The following is a 10,360-nucleotide window of genomic DNA, read 5'->3' as shown; positions in this document are numbered from 1 at the left end:
GATTAAAACAAGAAAAAAAAAAAAAGAAAGTGGGCAGTTCAAATCCACCAGCTGCTCCACAAATGAAAGATGAGGTTATCTGCTACCATAAAGATTTATAGCCTTAAAAGCCCTATATAGTGTCTTATAAATTGTAAGAATCAATGCATTTGAATGATGGTGGTATTGAATAATATTGAAAGTACCATGGCTCACCAAAAGAACAAACACTTGTCTTAGAAGAAGTACAGCCAGAATGTTCCTCAGAAGCAGAAGTGACAAAACTTCATCATACTTATTTTGGACATATTATCAGGAGAGACTAGTCCCTCCAAAAGGACATCATGCTTGGTAAAGTAGAAGAACAGAGAAAAAGAGGAAGAGCCTGAACAAGATGCATAGACACAGTAGCTGCAACAATGGGCTCAAACACACCAATTTGTTTTGCTGTCCATAGGCTTACCTTGAGCTGAAACCAACCCAATGACACCTAACAACAGCAAGAATGGCAGTAGTCTTGGTTTGGGGTTTGGCCAGAAACAATAGCAGTTTGACTTTGGATTCTGACACATTCAAAACCCTATCCTCAGAAACTTGTCATCTCCTATTAGAATTAGGAGAGATCCTCAGAAACGCTCCATCATGCTTGCCTGCCCTTCACTTCAAGGCCAGGGCTCTACCTCAACTTTAGCATTGAGGTCCTGTTCCTTCCCCAAGTTTCTCTAGCACATAGCCCATATCTTTTCCCTTGGCAGCCTCGATGCTTTCTTCTCTTGAAGGGAAATAATTTATTTCTAATGAAGATCTAATGTTCCTTGGGTTTTAATTAAATTCATTACTGTATTCTTGCCTTCCAAGAAAATAAAGAAAAATGGACCAATTCATTCCTCAGGAAAATACTATTATATACTTGAAGATAATAATTCATCTTCGGCTTCGCTTGACCTCCTCTGCCTCCCTTATTTTTTTAGGTGGGAGTTATTCTTTTAAAGAAATCTTGATTATGTTCATACCCATATATCTTTCTACCTTTAGACAGCCTTATCTATAAGACTCAGACTGATAGTCATAATTCCGCTTTTAGGAGGTAATAGTCCTCTTGCTTAGGATGCTATCATAGGACACAATAAAAAGAGCAGGAGATGTCAAATGATCCATATTTCAGCTCACGATCATTAACTCTCAAACTTCTGAAGCCTTCACTTCCGTTTAAAATTTTATTTTATTGACTTTCTTTCTTTTGGAGGGAAGGATATATTTTTATATTCATGAAGTTTTGTTGTTGCTGTTTAAGCCTAATTAATAGTTACTGTGAAGGTAAAATAAAGCCTCATCTCCACCAAAAAAAATCCTGTCCTAATTCCTAGAAGCTGTGAATATCCATCAGCTGCTTCACAAATGAAAGATGAGGTTATCTGCTCCCATAAAGATTTACAGCGTTAAAAACCCTATATAGGGCCCTATGAGTTTTAACCTCCCTGGCGGTAATCCTGAATGTGGCTCTGGGTAAAAGTTAATTGTCAGAAGCGGTAGCCCTGAGGCACACTCGGGATTACACTGCAGAGAAGTCCCTAAACAAAATTACTGACATAATTAGATCTCCAGGGAGGTTAAAGTTTATCATACCTGGAATGTCTACTAGAGAGATTAAAATGAGTAGTTTCTTAAGAATTACAGGCCTACAATATAAAACAACAAATTTTATGCAAAACATTGTACTGCTTTGGGTACAAAACTACTGACATAATTAGACTGCCAGGGATTTAAGGCAAAGACGAATTAAAGTTTCCAATCAGCTCACTTTAACTAGAGATCATCATCCTAGAGTATTTAAACTGGTCCATCGTAATCACTCAAAACTCTTAAAAATTATAAAATTTGCTGCTATCAAGATGATTCTAACCCTGGGTAACACTCTAGGACAGGGTCGAACTGCCCCTGTGGGTTTCCAAGACTGTCACTGTTTATGGGAATAGTAAAGCTCATCTTTCTCCCCTGGAGCTGGGGGTTTCAAACTGCTTGCCTGGTGGGTTAGCAGTCAAGGTGTAACCACTGCACCACCAGGGCTCCTGAAATGTAACCACAAAGGCCCTTTTAAGTAGAGAAGAGAGCAAGGTCGGAGTGATGTGACGATGTGATGTGAAAAGGACTTGGCTTGCCTTTTCTAGCTTTGAGGAAGGAGAAAGGAGACCACGAGTCAAGGAATGGGGATAACCTCTAGAGTCTAGAAGTTAAAAAAGGCAACAAAGAAAAAAGATTCTCCCCTAAAACCTCACAAAGGAATGTAACCCTGTTGAGGCTTTGATTTTAGCCTGGTGAAACCCATTTTGGGACTCAGACTTCCAGAGCTAGAAGAAATTTGTATTGCTTAAGCCACAAAGTTTGTGATAATTTAGTACAACAGCAATATAAAAATGAATAGTTACTTGTGGCATATATTAATGTCTTTAAAAGTGGCCCCTTCTTTTTTAATAATGTCTACTGTTAGCAACATTGAAATTAGTTCTTAAACTTTCTCCCTACCCCGCCCTGACAGTTAACCGATTTTGATGTAATAACCTTTGATTCAAATCTGTAACTATAAGACAATCAGCAAATTTATCCTACTTTCTACTTATTCAGAAGCCCTGGTAGCATAGCGAATTACATATTGGGCTGCTAACCACTAGGTCAACAGTTCAAACCCACCACTCACTCTAGGAGAAAGGCTATATGCTCCCATAAAAATTTACAGTCTTGGAAACAAAGGGGGCAGTTGTAATCTGTCCTATGAGGTCATCCTGAGTCATAATCTAGCAGTGCTTGGTGGGTGGCATTCACTGTCACATTTCTCATTACATTTCCTAAATTCAAGATTTACATTGTCAGAGCACATAGCCATTACATACTATATACTCTTTCCCTTTAGTCTTAGATAACTTCTTGGTTGTCTGAAACTCATTTTCTAGTACATTAGTCAGAAATAGCTCATAGAAATAATTTTCCTGAATTCTTTTAAATCTAGAAAATTTTGTTTATAGGCTCCATATTTTTCTTTGGAGTTTTGATGTTTGTTTTTAATTATCACTTAATTGGGGGCTCATACAGCTATTATCACAATCCACAAATATATCAATTGTGTCAAGAACATTTGTACATATGTTGCCATCATCACTTTCAAAGCATTTTCTTTCTACTTGTGCCCTTGGTATCATCTCCTCATTTTTCCCTCCCTCCCCCACGCTCCCTCCTTCATGAACCCTTGATAATTTATAAATTATTGTTATGTTTTCATGTCTTACACTGACCAATGTCTCCCTTCACCCACTTTTCTGTTGTCTGTCCCCCAGAGAGAGGGTTATATGTAGATCATTGTGATCGGTTGCCCCTTTCTGACCCCACCTTCTCCTTCCCCTCCTGGTATCACTACTCTCATTATTGGTCCTAAAGGGTTTATCTGTCCTGGATTCCCTGTGTTTCCAGCTCTTATCTCTACCAGTGTACTTGCTCTGTTCTAGCCAGATTTGTAAGGTAGAATTGGGGTCATGATTTGGGGTGGAGGGAGCATTAAAGAACTAGAGGAAAGTTGTATGTTTCATTGGTGCTATACTGAACCCTGCCTGGCTCATTGTCTCTTCCTTGTGACACTTTTATAAGGGGATGTCCAGTTGCCTACAGGTGGGCTTTGGGTCTCCACTTGTGGTAGTCACCTAATCTGGTGTCAATTTAAGGATTAAGAGTGTAGGGTTGGGGTTTAGGCTGTCAATCTGGAGATAGCCAATGAGACTTCTGTGTGGGCATGGCCTTCTCCTGAGAATTCTGGAAAATCTGGTACTTCCTCCTTGGAGGTGGAAGACACCTTTCTCTCTGCTATTCCCTGGGAGATATTGCAGAAGACAAGCCACATGGATGCAACCAGACCTTGGAAGCTGGAGAAGCCACAGCAAGACTCCTGTCAGAGCTGAGATGTTTCCAATGACACTTGATCCAAAGACTTTCTACCCACTGGCTTGTGATCTTCTACATTCAGCATCATTACATGTGTTTCATGTGTCTGAAGAGGACTTTATAGATTCATATTGTACATATGGGCTAATATTGGACTTATGGACTTGATCCACTGGACCGGGCTGGGATGTTTTCTCAATGTACAGTTGCTCTTGTATATAAATCTCTTATACACATATGAGTCTCCCTGAATTTGTTTCTCTAGTATACCCAGACTAAAACACCACTCCATGCTGCCCCTCATTCATATTGATATGATTTTTTTGTTCTGGGCCTTTGATGCCTATAACCTGATCCTATCAACACCTCATGATCACACAGGCTAGTGTGCTTCTTCCATGTGGATTTTGTTCCTGCTCATCTAGATGGCTGCTTATTTATCTGCAAGCTTTTAGGACCCCAGAGGCTATATCTTTTGATAGTTGGGAATTATCAACTTCCTTTACCACAATTGCTTATGCGCCCATTTTGTCTTCAGCGATCGTGTCAGGAAGGTGAGCATCATGGAATGTATAGGCTCCATATTTAAAGGTCAGCTTAACTGCTTATGAAAATCGTGGCATAGTTAGTTAAACATTAGGATGCTAATCCAAAGGTCAGCAGTTCAAGTTATTCAGCTACTTCAAAAGCGAGAGATGAGGTGCTCTGCTCCTGAAAGGTTTAGTCTCAGAAACCCTAAAGAGCAGTTCTCCCTACTCTATGAGTCAGAATCAACTTTTAAGTATTCCAACTCTATTGTTTTCTAGTCTATGTTATTGTCTTCAAAGAGATGTCACTCTGTTTTTTTTCCTATTTATTCATGACATGGTCTTCTGGTTTAGAAACACAAAGAATTTTGTTTCATTTACATTAGTCTCAGGTTGAATATTTTTTCCTTGGACAATTTATACTCCAATTAAGTTAGCCCTGCCCTATCTCCACATCTCCCAAGAGAAAACTCCCATGATATCCCATACTTCTCCGGTTAAATTCCTGTTATAATGATTATGGTTGGTTGTTTTCTAGAACAGCAAAATGAACTCCATGGCCATTGGAATTTCTGCAGGAAGACTGCTGTGTTAGACCAAGTTGACTAGAGAAACAAATCCAGGGACACGCATATATGTTTAAGTGGGAGCTTTATATAAAGAAGTGATTATATATCAGAAAAACATCCTAGCTCAGTCCAAATCAAGTCCATAAGTCCAATACAAGCCCCTAAATCCCTCTTCAGACTTGCAGCCACACACACTGATGCAGAATGCAGGAAGATTACAGGTCAGTGGGTGCAAAGTCTTGTAGACCCAATGGTTATAGAAGCAATTCCAGGGATCTGGCTACCATCAGCATGGCTCAAAGTGGTCCAGTGGCTCCAAGTGGCTCATAAACAGGAAGCTTAAGCAGAGAGAGATGGTGGCCCGACTCCAGTGAGTCATTTATTTCAGTCACCCTCCAATCAAGCTATGACCTGATTGACAGGCTAACTCTGCCCTCATGTTCCTACAGGGGCCATGTTGGCACAGAAAACCTAACTATAACAGGTGCATATAACTAAGCACTGATGTTTCCAGGAATCCCTATTCAAGTCAAAGGAATGGAATCCATCTCACCCTCATATGATACCAACATGGTACCGCTGGGACAATGGTGACATTTTTGTGTAGAGCATATATTGGTGTAGTTGTTAGGTGCCATCAAGTTGATTCTATGTCATGATGATCCTATGTACAACAGAATGAAATCCTGCCCGCTCCTGCTCCATCCTCACAGCTGTCGCTTTGTTGGAGTCCATCATTATAGCCACTGTGTCAATCCATCTTGTCAAATGTTTTCCGCTTTTTCACTGCCTCTCGACTTTTACCAAGCATGATATTCTTTTTCAGGGCCTGCGCTCTCCTGATAACATGCCCAAAGTACACGAGACAGAGTCTCCTCATCTGGCTAAGGAGCATTTTGGCAGTACTTCTTTCAAGCCAGATCTGTTTGTCTTTTGGGGACTCTATGGTGCTTTCAATATTTTTCGCCAGCATTATAATTTGAATGCATCTATTCATATTCAGCGTCCTTTATTCAATAAGCAACTTTCACATGCATATGAGGCTACTGAAAATACCAAGGCATTCCACTTGTGGCCTCTCTCTTCTGTGTCCTCTGGTCCCTGCTCTTCCACTTCAAAGAGACAAGGGCCACACACTGTGGGGTGCCAATTACCTGCCATGGGTAAGCTCAGTCATCTGCGGGGTGCTACTTGTGGCGCTTCTGCATCAGCCTGCACTCATCGCCCCCTTCCTGGTGGCCTTCGCCTACTGGAACTACTACCTCAGCTGTGCCTGCCCATGCCCGGCTACCGCCCACTCTGCCGCCTCAACTTCAGCCTTAACGTGGTCGAGAACCTGGCTCTGTTAATGCTCACCTATGTCTCCTCCTCTGAGGACGTCGCCATCCACAAGAATGCATCATATTCATCACTTCCTCCCTCAGTTACATGCTCCTAACCTGCATTCTCTGGTGTCCGACCAAGAAGCACACAGAATGAAAGTCCTACAGCTGGAAACAGAGGTTCTTTATCATCAACGCATCGCCTTCTTCTCAGCAATGACTGTCTTCTTTGGGCACAACATGTATGGGGAGGCTGGAGTAGACACCATCTTTGCCATCCTGGAGTACACCGTGGTTCTAAGCAGCGTGGCGTTCCACATGACTGCCTGGTGGGACTTAGCGAGGAAGGAGCGGCTCGTTGCCTCCCACCCCGAAGAAAAGCGCTTCTGAGGAAAGCAGGCCCAGAAAGAGGACACTGATCTTGGCCACCTGTGCTCTCTTTAAACCAGGGGTGGGGGCGGGGAAAGGGAGGCTGGATGGCTCTTCCTTCTCCCCCCACCTTTCCCCTTCCCACTTAAGATTTGGGCCTCCAAGCGGCATGCCCCACCCGCCCTCCGCCCCGCTCGCTGCCTAAGCCTCAAGAAGCTAGCCTGGCAGAAGAGCTCCACCTTCTGGTGCTAAAAAAAAAAAGTCCTGAAGTTCACAACCACATTCCCATTTTAGATCTCTGCACAGCCACCTCACTGAGGTTAGGGACCACAGAATAGGGGCTGCTACCCGAAATCCACAGCCCTTTTCCCTGCGCGGGGTCAGCCACTCGGCAGTCTTAATTAAGATCTCCTGTGCACAGTAGATTAACGATTAACCCCTTGCGAAGGCTGCCCAGGTGTTTCTAGTTCTGAAACATACCTTTTTTTTTTTTTTTTTGGTGTGCCCTTGGGCATAACCTTCTCTGTCTGGGCCTCCGTGTGTCCGTTTGTATAATGGACAGTGGGCGGGCCATGATTTCCAAGGATTCTGCCCATCTGTGGTTCTGCCATCCCGATGCAGGTGGGGGCCTGCAGCTGAATGATCGATCACCTGCTCCAGCAAAGGAACCCAGCTCAGCATGCCTTTCCCTTCCCCTTGAAAATGCCTGGCCTTCAGACCCTGCTTCCGCTGCAAAGGTGTGGGGTGGAGGTGTCAGGGGCAGATCCCTACACCAAAATGGGCTCCTTGGGGTTCCCCCATCCTTCCGACTACCCCAGGCTTTGAGCTCTTTGGGTTGTATATTTTATTTCAAGGGAAAAGAAATATTTTTTGCAGACAAAAAAAAAAGAAGAAGAAAAGAAAATACTATGGCTTGATTCAAATATGCCTTAGTCCTCAAAGTAACATTTTTGCTTTGCAACACTGAAAAGGTCTTGTGCAGCAGATTTACCCAGTGTCTTTTGATTTCTCGACTGCTGCTTCCATGAGCATTGATTGCAGCGGATACAAGCAAAATGAAAACGTGACAACTTCAGTCCTTTCCTCTGTTTATCAGGGTGTTTCCTATTGGTCCAGCTGTGAAGATTTTGGATTTCATTACATTAAATTGTAGTCCATACCTTCGGGCTTCAATCCCCGCGCTTTAGCAGTAATTGCTTCAAGCCTTCCTCCCTTCCAGCACAAAAGGTGGTGTCGTCTGCATATTACAGGTTGTTAATAAGCCTTCTTCCAATCCTAATGCAACATTCTTCTTCATGTAATCCATCTTTTTTAATGATTTGCTCAGCATACAGCTTGAATAAGTATGATGACAGGGTACAACCCTGGCACGTACCATTCCTGATTTGAAACCAAGCAGTTTTCCCTGATTGTGTTCACAAAACTGCCTCTTAATCCATGTATAGGTTTTGCATGAGCACAAGGAAGTGTCCTGTAATTCCCATTCTTTTCAAGGCTATATTAGATACAAAAATATAGTTTTATCATTTAATAAGTTTTAACATTGTTAAATGTTAATGTTTTAACATTGTTTTATCGATGCTAAAATTCTATATTTTGAAAATCGACACTAGTTATATAAGTATAAATTATAAAAATATTTTGTATTCTTAGGAAACACAGTTAAGTATTTAGAAATAAAAGGGTACAATGCTGCCATTTACTCTCAAATGGTTCCAGAAAAAGTAAAATACCTATATATGAAGGGAGGATGATAAAATGGTCAAAGTTGCCAGAATATTAGCAAGTAATGAGTATTGGTGAAGAGTATATGGGTATTTTTGTATGTTTCTTTCTTTAAAATACATTTTATTTTTTATGAATTATTTTTTTCCTTTTAAACCCTCTACTTTTTATCTCCACTCCTTCCCTCCCCTTTTTCTTTTCCCACACCTGTCCTCCTTATAAGCATCAAAGTCCCATCTTTTGATGTATGAACCGTATTTCCTACTTTTTGGTTTTGCTTATAACAAGGGTGATATTAAATATTTATCTTTATAAGATTGACTGAGTTTGCTAAGCAAAATGTTTTCTAGTTTTGTCCATGTTTTGCAATATTAAGAGAGTTATTGTTGTTTTTTACTGTTTTATAAAATTGTACACTTCTTATAATTCTTCTGTAAGTTTCTAATTATTTTAAAATAAAAAGGTTTAAAAACTGCCCTGAAAGCTATGACTGACATTGAACAAAGTCTATCTCCCAAAGATTTCCACTCCTATATATTTAATTCTATGCTCTTACATGATTTTTTTATTGATCTTTTACATATTCTTTATGGACAAAGTGAATTGTTTACAGTGTATAGAATTTCAAACATTGAAATAATTATATCTTGACTGTGCTGAACTTTTTCTCATCAGATTACCTGAATGGGAATTTCATTTCCCCCTGACTTTCACTTTTTCTCTGCTTCTCATTCCTTCTCCTGTCATCAGAAGAGGTACACTTACACATGCACACACTCATATGCGCACTTTCATGAATTCCCATACACTCAGATACGCACACTCACATATACTCACTCATATAAACTCATATATGCACACATACATTCACTTATACACATTCACACACACAACCAGCACTAAGCTTGACATCCTATTTACGGAACCTGCATCAGCTCCCACATGGGTAGAGCCGTCCCATGAATGAACAAAGAGTTATTTTCCTCCCTACATAGAAAACCTCACCAATGTTCAGGGCTTCTCAATGCAACTGTGACCCAGTCTGTCACCCGAGGTATTGACAAGGAAAAATTGGATAGTCAAGCATTGTCTCGTTGGGCAGGATTATGAAACAAATGGCCCTTGGGAGCTCACAATGTGTATAAAAGAAATCAAGACACAAAAGCAGCTGTAGAAAGGTTTCTATGCTGTTGTGTTTTCCCCACCCTCTTTTCAAGCAATTAAGAAAGATAAAAAAGAATGATGATCGAATTTACAAGTCCTTTCTGAATAAATGAGGTTTTCCTGAAGAAAAATGTCTTACAGCATGAATGGCTCCATCACAAAATCTAGTTACACCCCAGCCCTTATGAACCAAGATCATCACAAGCTCCAGTTAGTGTCGAAAGACCCAAGAATAATCTGAATTCTGGGGCTATATATTCATGTTTAAAGTATTGACAGATTGCCTGATTTCAGGGAACATGCCAAGAATAAGTGGGTATTATTATCTTTACCAAAATATTATTGTGGCTACTGAAGCCTTAGCAATGAATTTTATAAACATAACTCCAAGTGTGTATGGAGGGGTGTTTGCAAGGTTCTGGCAACACAGGTCTTTTCCATCTGCTTGATTCTGAACATAAAGAATATTTGTAGTACATGAGCACCATCTAAAGGCTATGTATCAAATGTCATGCTAGTGTGAATGCTGCTCAAGAGGCCCTTACTGGAGTGATAAATCCTTTGGGGGTTTGATATTCTAAAGAATCGTGCCTATCTGGAATGAACTAGATTCTGTCAGAGAAGTGAATGCTGCCTGTGGTGAGTCTCTTTGAAAGAGGTAAAACACCGAGAAACACATGTTTCTCAGAAGCCACATTGTTTTACGTGTCTGATCATTTCTTTGCTCAAGAAATTCACTCTGCCAACAGATACGGTTTGATATTGGCTGTGAACATAG

The 10,360-nt window shown here is 40.8% G+C and overlaps 1 pseudogene; it reads left to right on the top strand.

Moving 5' to 3' along the window:
• Positions 1–5,849: 5,849 nt before the first annotated feature.
• LOC101652023 lies at positions 5,850–6,714 on the top strand (annotated as a pseudogene).
• The last annotated feature ends 3,646 nt before the right edge of the window (positions 6,715–10,360 follow it).

Source organism: Echinops telfairi, unplaced genomic scaffold, assembly GCF_000313985.2.
Source record: "Echinops telfairi isolate 266 unplaced genomic scaffold, ASM31398v2 ScPeMD7_19;HRSCAF=73, whole genome shotgun sequence".
Lineage (NCBI taxonomy): Eukaryota > Metazoa > Chordata > Mammalia > Afrosoricida > Tenrecidae > Echinops > Echinops telfairi.
Note: the sequence above shows the minus strand (reverse complement) of the source record. Positions and strands in the feature narration are given on the sequence as shown.